Source organism: Mus caroli, chromosome 15 (assembly GCF_900094665.2).
Source record: "Mus caroli chromosome 15, CAROLI_EIJ_v1.1, whole genome shotgun sequence".
NCBI lineage: Eukaryota > Metazoa > Chordata > Mammalia > Rodentia > Muridae > Mus > Mus caroli.
Window position 1 is genome coordinate 84,667,926 of NC_034584.1, and position 10,043 is coordinate 84,677,968.

Here is a 10,043-nt window from a genome sequence, read left to right on the forward strand (position 1 = left end):
GACTGAGCGAGCAGGGTTGACCAGGGCGAGCAGAGGTCCTAGAAATATAATTCCCAACCACATGAAGGCTCACAACCATCTGTACAGTTACAGTGTACTCATATACATTAAATAATAAATAAATAAATCTTTTTTTAAAAAAAGACATCACTGAACTACATGATCCTTCAATAACTTTGATTCAGGAAAGGAACTATAAACATCGAGGTGTTAATTTGGCTTAGGGAGCTAGTAAAAAGGAATAGCCTCTAATATCTAACCCAGAAGAGACTGACAAAGTGGAACTGGACTCCAAGAACAGAAACAAGAGCTGTCCTGCTCTGACCCCACTGAACTCTGGATGTGCTGATGGGTCTCTGCTTATGGTGGCACTGTCATTTTAAAGACTGGGCTTTCCTCGGGACGGGGGGGGGGGGGGCGGGGTGTAAATTCTAAGTCTAGATAACACAATTAACTCATTTACTAGCACCCTTGGTTTGTGTGGAGTCTGTTCTCTAAGTCAGGAGGCAAAGGATGAAATCTCTGATGGAGCTGCTGCGTCACAGGCCACTTCTTTCCCGGGAAGCTCCCAAGCCTGGAAGGAAGCAGCTTATTAACAGACAAAGGCTTGCCATTTAAGTGACAGTTTTCTACAGTACTCCCTCTTCTCCCACTCACTCCTAATTTCAGAGACACTGGAAACTATTGGTTATAAAATGTCACTGCTAATCTGCTTGATGAAGTCTATTTGGGGCTTCTGCTTCAGAACATGTCATGGTAAACACAGTATTGATTTTTAAAATGTCTCACTTGGAAGTTACCTTAAAAGTGTGTGTGCGGGGGGTGGGGGTGGGTACCAGTGAGGGTAGAAGTGGACTTGGGGGTGAAGTAAAGGTGGGGGAGGGAGGGCGAGCTAACAAGTTAGGTCATGTCTCAACCTGCTATTCACCCAAGGCTCAAGGGCAGAATGGACACTGAGCTGTGTGGAAGGTATGATGTACAGCTGACAGATGCGTGACTTCTGGCAAAGACTGATGATGGATGTAGCCTAGAAACTTGAGCTTTGACAGGCAAGACAATAGCCACACATCAAAATCAGACAGGATCTCCAAGCAAGCTTAGTTTCACACAGCGACCTTACACACCTTACATTTAAAGGCAAATCCCTACTAATCATGCAAGTCTCTGTTGCTGTGGTTAGCTTTAACTGTCAACTTCACTGGATTTAGCCTCACCATGGAAACAGACCCCTGGATATGTCTTAAGGGTGTTTCCAGAAAGGTTTACCTGCCGAGGGAAGACTCTCTGAATGTAGGAAGCACTGTTTCACAGGTTGGGGTCTTGAACTGAAGATGAAGAAAGAGTGAGCCAAGTATTCATCTCGCTCTGGTTCCTGGCTGCACACAGAATATGACTGACCACCCCATCCTTCTGCACCACGATGGAGACATCCTCAAAGCTTAGGGCAGAGCAAGCACTCACATCTTACATTGTGTTTTTCAGGTATTTGCACAGAGCGACAAGAAAAGAAGCTACTGGAACCATGATAGGGAAATCATAGTTCAGGGCCTATTTTTTTTCCAATTCCAACTGGGTCAGTAGGAAAGTGTAGTAAAAGCTTTTACCTCAAGATGTAGAAATTGGCATCCATGTAGATTCTTCTTCCATATCCACATCCCATTAAGATAAAAATCCAATATGCTATCCATTCACTAATGGTGCTAAGAAAAGGGCTACGACTAAAGTATCTACCCAGTACAGAATGCACATGGCGGTTTAGGAGAAAGAAAGACCCAAGAGCAAAGCGTGTATCATTATACACACATGGCAAGAGACAACAGCAAGGAATGGCTAAGTGAGTTAACATCACAATCTCAAGATAGATAATTATGGAAATGTAAGGATGTTCTAGGAGAGAAATTTTAGTATGTACGAGGAACTTATGAGAAAAAAAATACCTTCCTATGGCCTGCCCTTTTTTTTTCTTTTTGAAGAAGCAATAGAATTAGCTCATAGGTGAACAGGGTCCTTTCCTAAGCAGATGCCACCACCTCCCCACAAAAGGCTCTCAGGATTCTGCAACCACCTTGTGCCATGAAGGGACTGGATGAAGGAAGCTGCGCTATCTACACTGAAGAGGAAGGTTAACAGTAACTATTCTGGGTCAACAGGCACAGTGTGGACTACATAGGGTAAACCCAACATGATGACCCTCAGACGCCGACGATCTCAGCTCCAGTGAAGCTGGGCAGGTCCTGAAACAATCAATTAGAAAGCTCAGTCCTTCGCTGCAATATGGCATCAGTTATTGTTTGCTGTGTGCTAGAAGAAAGAAAGGAAGCCCGGGAACACTGTGCTAGGCAGAAGTCCCACACCCAAGCTTTGGCATCTGCTCCCTTCAGAGTGTTTAAGAGAAATGAGCTTAGCATTTGGTTATCAGGAAATTGCATATAATCTTGTCATTCACAAAAAATGTTATCTGTGCATGCTCCCCTCCATTTTCTTTCTGGAATCCATCCATTGAGGCAAATTTTCTCCCTGGGAAGTTACACTTATCTTTGAAACCTGCACATTCCAGACAGTCTATTATGCTGCTTTTACTGAGCATGCACCTAGGATTAAATCCCTCCTTACCCTTCCCGTGGATGGGAGGATATAGCTGACTCAGTCTGCTTTAATCTGTCAGCCCTGGGAAAAGATAGCTGCCTGATGTCATAACCCTGCCTACATTTCCCAAGTCCAGATCTCCTCCTTTCTTGGAGGAAAGGAGATGAGGGGCTACCACAGTCCACCCACACCCTCATTTATGAACACAATTTGCCACTCAAAAGCCTCAAGACATTTGAGACAACCCAGCAGGAAATAGATCTGATACTTCAAGAGGAACAAACCAATCAGCATGATTTCCTCTCAGCACCTTTGATCTCTGACCTCCCCTACCGATCCTCACTTAACTGGGGCCCACTGTCTTCTTAACACCGTCCCCTCTCTCCAGTTACCCAGAGTGGTGTGTCTCTCATCAGAAAGGCACTTGCACAAGAAGCTGGATTTTATCTGTTTGCTATTTATACACATTTTTACCACTGAAACAGGGTCAACTTCAGATGCAACACTTTACCAGTACACCACTTAGTGTTATGAAAAGAATCAATATAAGAAAATAGCCAAAAATGCTTGAAAGTGATTTCCCTGGCCAGACAAGACTAGAGGTGGGTATGAGGGAGACCTTTTTGTTTTGGTTGTTAATTTAGAACACAACATGCTATGTTTTTTATTGTTGTTATTGGTGGTGGTGGTAGTGGTTGTTATATACATGCTGTATAACAATATGAAAAACAGAGAATACAAAGAAAGTACTCATTGTGTTAAAATACCATTGTTTGCTAAGCTCAGAATTCTTCTCTAATATAATAACCCAAAATGCATATCTCCAAGGAAACCACAGATTTTACCCAAACAACCCAAATCAATTCTATTTTGGCTCCTCTCTTTGCATTTTATATCAAACCTCTCAAGTTGGCTGAAAGTAGACAAGGCTCAAATTCTGGAGCCAGCCTAGGTTTCCATCTTGTGCTGTGGCTTTCCAGTGTGATCCCAGCCTTTCATGCATGCACCACCCAGTCCCTGGCCATCCAAAGAGGGTAAGCAAGATTTCCAAGAAGACTTCATGGAAAAGCAGTGGGTTATGATTTTTTTTAAGCAGCAGCTTGTTTATTTGTGTGTGTGTGTGTGTTTCTAGATGTCCAAATGATTCAATTCTCTGAAGTATGTAATATTCCATATCTTTTATATAATCATTAATTAAGCACCAACCCCATGTTCTATCTTCTTCACACAGTTTTAAAGCTCATGTGGTTCTTTCTTTTCCCACCCCCTTCCCTCTGCTTCTGTGCGGGTGCTCCCCCACCAACCTACCCACTTCAGCTCTATCATCCCCCTACACTGGGGCATCGAGCCTCCAAAGGACCAAGGGCCTCCCCTCCCCTCCCACTGATGCCAGATACTGCTATCCTTGGCTACATATGTGGCTGGAGCCATGGGTCCCTCCATGTGTACTTTTTGGTTGGTGGTTTAGAACCTGGGAGCTCTGGGGATCTGGTTGGTTGATATTGTTGTTCTTCCTATGGGGTTGCAAACCCCTTCAGATCCTTCAGTCCTACCTCTAACTCCTCCATTAGAGTCTCTGTGCTCAGTACAATAGTTGCCTGCGAGCCTCTACTTTTCTGCCTATATGAACTTTAAGATGAATCATGCTGATTTGTCATATAGAAATCAACTGGGGGCTGGAGAGATGGCTCGGCGGTTAAGAGCATTGACTGCTCTTTCGAAGGTCCTGAGTTCAAATCCCAGCAATCACATGGTATCTCACAACCATCTGTAATGAGATCTGACACCCTTTTCTGGAGTGTCTGAAGACAGCTGCAGTGTACTTACAAATAATAAATAAATAAATCTTTTTTTTTTAAAGAAATCAATTGGTTTTAAAATCTCTTATGTTCTTTTGCTTTCAGATCTCAGGCACCTGGGGTAGGATATTTTTAGGGGCTAAAGATATTGAACAAAACAAAACATGACAAACAACTAAAAGCACCACCACCAACAAAAACAAAACCAAAAAAAAAAAAAACAAAAACAGTAATTGCTGGAGGCACTTTAAGATGTCCAGTCCCAAGAAGAGCAACTAGAAAAAGTCAATTGGAGAATTTGAAATTTTCTATATACAATCTGTATACATGTGTATGTATACACACATGCACACACACACACACACACACACACACACACACACACAGATGCACAGAGTTAACAAAGCAAAACAGTCCAGAGGAACCAATCAGTAATGGTATAAAAAATAACAGTATTAATCTCAAAATCAGCATATTTCGATGTGTTGACTCTTTTCTATAACAGAAACAAGGGAGCTCCGATACATCAGCTCCTGTATCTTAATTATCCTCAGGCTTTAAAAATTAAATTTTCTGTAATTTATATGTCAATTGGAAAACTCCTGGAGGTGTTCCTGGTGAGCAACTTCAGTGACAAAAGAAAGCAAGAATCCAAAACCAGAAGAGAAAAAAAGTGAAAGTTACTCTGAGCATCCTGTGGGCATGGGAGAGCCAAATCCCAGGCTCTACTGCTATGGCAGGGGTCTAGGTAAGTTCACTGGTGAGAGTAACAAAGACAGTTGGCTTTTCCATATATCTACTCTATATCATTCCAAGTCCACACTTTACAATAGCGGAGCGATGTCTTTACAGGAGAGAATGTAGAAGCAAGCCACATATCAATGGCTGCAGAAGAACCAGGAGGTTTGTAGATGCCTTTAAAATGGCAAAAGGAATAATAGCACAGTGTTTCTACCCCTTTCGATCCTGGGCATGGGTGTTTGCTTTCCGTGTGGCCACCGTCTTCTTCACCCAGGTGTTTGTTTAAACTCTTCAGCCTCCCAAGTGTCCAATTTATGACCAACGTCCTAAAAAGTGTGTTCTGGTTGTCTTAAAAGTTGTAGAGAAGTGAATCAGCTGTAAGAGAACTTCATGTTACTACGCTGGTCAAACAACAGGCTGGAAAGCAAAGCCCTCATAGGATATGAGAACTGACCTCAAACTTAGGGCTTCACTACACAAATTATTTAGTATGCTGAACCCAAAATTCACTGTGTGAGCCATCTAGGAATAAAGAGGAAAACTTTTTCAGAAGTTTTTCAAAGTGTCTGTAAGTATGGGTTGTTCTATCTCATGAAGAGGCTGTAGGAGAAAGCAATAGATACCACTGAACTGGAAAGGTTTAAGATGCAGGAAATAAGGTTGTTAAAACTCCCCTCACATCCGTATCTGGGAACTGGTCATGTGGGATGGAGCAAAAAACTGATGAACATGAACTCTTTCACAAATTTCAAATGGTTGTTGGTGTAAGAGACAAAAACCTATTGCAACCCAAATAGCAATAAAAGGTCAAGAAGCCACAAGTCACAATACAGGATCCATGTTGAGAATTTAGATGACACCAACCAAATATCATGTGCAGATAGACTAAACATAAAATAATCTCAACGAAAACAAATTAGCATTCGGAAACTATGTCCAAATCAGAATAGAATACTACACGGGCAATATACTACTCAGTTTTTGTCAACAGATCCACCTAAAGAGCATAAGTTTAATCTAACCAGTTCAAAGCTTAAGAGATTGTTTTAATTAGAGCTCTTTAATAGCATTCTCCATACAGTTTGAGAGAATCCTAACACAGTTCCTGAATCACTCTTGGAATTGGAATTCTGAACCAACAGGAGGAAAGCCAAGTCACTGTTAATGTTATAGAAGACCACAGTATTTTTGAGGTTAATGTGGTGGCTTTGAGGGAAACAGAATTTGCAATCCAGACTGCAGGAGTGTCTAGAAGATAGAAACACCCAAGTCACCTGAGCTACTTTTTAAATGCATGCTTCCAAGGGCTTTGCTTTGAAAATTTCAACTACTAAAACTGGTCCTGCGTTAATCACAGTTTAATGCCATGGATCCGAGGACTTAATTAAAATATTTCTAAGACTATGATCTTTACAGGTTGTGTATATATCAGTGTAAGAGTCCCTGAGGATGTTGCACTGAGGAAAATTCTCTCAGAGAGAGAGAGAGAGAGATTAAAACAATGAAGTTAAATAAATATGCTAGAAAATCAGGACTATGTGACCATTTACAAGACAGATAATGAGACATAAGGATTTAAAAAATCAAATCAAAATAAGTCAGTCAAATAACTATTTGTGTGAGGACAGAGGAAGGAGAGAGGGAAAGCCATGGGTTATCCAAATTGAGGATGTATGAAAGAGGCCAATGGAAACCTATTTTTCTAAGCCCAGTCAAAAAACATAACCACCAAAGTTTTGAATGGAGGCAGGTCGTGTTATTAAATGAAAGTCCCATGCCAGGTATGGGATATCTCCCCATTCATTGTTGATAGGGAAGCCCTAGAGTTCCCCTAAACATCAGCCAATGAATTTGATAACCCACTAAATCTAGAGAGAGAGTGTCTGATGCTGAAGATATTATACACTTGGCTTGCAGAACACTGAGAAGTCAGACTGGACCTGATGTGAGTTTCTTCCCTGCTTTCAAAGTTCCACAAGATGTCGGCCTCGCTTTTGAGGGGAGGAAGGTCATCAAGTGTTCTACCCACCACAAGTTACAAGAATGATCGGCAGAGTTAGATTATGCGCCTCAGTACACATAGTGGTGTGACCATGATGGATGCCAACAGTTGCTTTCTGAGTGAACTTGAAGCCCACCTATATAGAGTCATATTAACCCAATCAAGAGCTTGTGGCTTGGGTGGTTACAAACTCTGAGGGCAGAGGGAGTGGATTAGCATTGTTTTGCTAAGCAGGCAAGAAGCCAGTTCATCTTCTAAATAATTGTATCCGTGCCCATAGATTAGTGGTGTTCTCAGCCTCTACGAGAGAATCCTTCCGTCATAGACCAGAGGCTAATGTAGACTTAACAGTAGTCAAACTACAGAAAATAAGTGACTGTGGACTGCCCAGCCAAGGCTCAGAGAACACTGGGGAAGGAGGGCACAGGAAGAATATCAGAGTCAGAGTTTGGGGAGCTGGGTTGCAAAAGTTTCTTCTAGACGTGACACAGCCATTGTGCTCATGAGCTCATGACAACCATGATTACCCCCTCAAGCACAAGACTACAGACGATTGGACCTGTCACCACTTCATCCTGAATGGGCAAGGCCCATTGCCAAGGGACTATGGGCAGCTAAAATTTTCCAGGGAAGAGGGTATCATTCTCTTCAGTCAGTGGTATAGCCGCTGATGTTTTCCATGTCCCAGTAAATAATGTCCCGTATATGCCCTTGCACATATATGCCCATGCACATAAAAACTGTAACTCATCTCAGAGTCTACCTATATGAAGCTTATTCAGAAGAATAAGATAAGATGAGAAAATATAATGGAAGATGAATGTATGAAGTTTTCAAGACAAAAAAAAAAACCAACAACAACAAAAAACATTTCAAGGAGGCCAGGTGTGGTGATACATGCCTGCAGGTGGATCTCTGTGAGTTCAAGGCCAGCCTGGTCTACACAGTGAATTCCAGAACAGTCACAACTACATAGACAGACCCTGTCTCAGTTTATTTTCTATTAAAAAAAAAAAAACAGATTCTGAAGTAAAGACTCCAGTTGAGTTATTATTACAAGTCTTCATTCTGGGTCTTCTGACATCTGCATGTTGACTTTATGGACAATTAACTAGGTACGGTGGTGCATGCCTGTAACTCAGGACTCAGAAGACAGATATAGGAGGATCACCCCAGCCTAGTCGATATAGCAAATTTTAGGCTAGCCAGTGCTATATAGCAATAACTTGTCTTAAAACATACTCATTTTATACAGCATACTATTAATATTTTGTGTGTTCTCAAGTTCTTCCTTTGAAGCCCGCACCACCAAATCTATGAGACGGTCACAGATCATTGTAAACATGTATTCAACTTGCCACATGTGACTACATGGCCCCAGGCTGGGGCTACACAGCTGATTTCTTCACTGCACTGTGCACTGAGACATCTTTCCTTCAAGAAGCTTTTGAAAATTACAGCTTCCAGGAGGTTCCTCAGACTGACAGAGGCAACATCTCTGAACATAGTCTCCTCCCTAATTCCCTACTTCCTGAAGTCTTCAAACTTAGAGCAGTCTGAGTTAGGCTGAGATAGCACAAGGGTTTGAAAACAAAGGGGGAGAAACTCTTGGGGCATTCAAAGCTCTGCTACAGCAGGACATGACTTTTGAACTGGAAAGACAAAGACCACAGAAACCAGCCAAGGCCAGTACCCTAGTTAGGGTAACTATTGATGTGATTAAACATTGTGACCAAAAACATGTTGCGGGTAGGAGGGATTATTTGGCTTATACTTCCATATCACTGTTCATTATCTAAAGAAGTCAAGACAGAAACTCAGGAACTCAAATAGGGCGGGAACATGGAGGCAGAAGCTGACGACGCAGAGCCGTATCTCAAAAATACTTAAAAGAAAGAAAAAAAAATCCAAAAAGGAAGATGGAAAGAAAGAAGGAAGGGAGGGAGGTGAGAAGGGAGAAAAGAAAGAAGGAAAAAAGGAAGGTTAGCGTGTGAAGGTGGCAGTAGCAACGTGGGTCTTCCCGCTGTTGCTGCCGGGGCCACAGTGGAGCACATGATTCCAGCCGGAGGTGAAACCCACCGCCATTTGTTTCCACCACACGGAGGGTGGATCCATGCTGTCTCGTTCAGGATACTGATGAACTTATATTGCCAACTGGAGCTAATAAAACCCCAGGCAGACTTGAACAAGCTTTCTTTATTACTTCTGGAGGATGTTGTACGACAGGAACCGCATCCGGGGCAGTGAACAGTCTTCGTTTAGAATTGAAGGAAACACAGAGCACAACCTGGTCCAACCCAAAAACTGTACAGATTTTGAATATGGTGACTAGGCAAGGGGCACCTTGGGCTAATACTCTAGGCTCCCTGGCTTTGCTTGATAGTGCTTTTGGTGCTATCGTTGAGAAAACACGGGGTGCAGAAGGTGACTTCAACACAGTAGCAGCTGGGCCCATGACAGGAATGTTGTATAAACGTACAGGTGGTCTCCGAGGAGTAGCCCCTGGTGACCTGGCAGAACTGACACTCACCAGTCTCTATGCACTGTAGAACAACTGGGAACTCATAAAAGGTTCCCTGCTCCAACAGTCACTCTGAAGATTTCTGCCACCTCAGGAACGAGGGACACCTCATAGTGATCCTGATCAATTAGTAAGATCTTTGTCACAGGAATCAGAGTGCCCAATTGTTCGAAGTAATTGTAGGAACAAGAAAGAAAGCAACTCCAGACTGACTTACTAATTCTTTCTTGTTCCTACAATTACTTTGAACAATTGGACACTCTGATTCCTCTGACAAAGCCCATGGATGGGTGGTATCTTGGACTGCACTGCTTGCTATCAGTGAGTGGAAGCCAAACCCTTTGGTGGCTCATTGAGTAAGTGTTCTCTTCTCCTTTGGAGATGATCTTGCACC

General features: G+C 42.4%; 1 pseudogene; it reads left to right on the plus strand.

Moving 5' to 3' along the window:
- The first annotated feature begins 8,970 nt into the window (after positions 1-8,970).
- Positions 8,971-9,725, plus strand: LOC110310084 (annotated as a pseudogene).
- Positions 9,726-10,043: the final 318 nt, after the last annotated feature.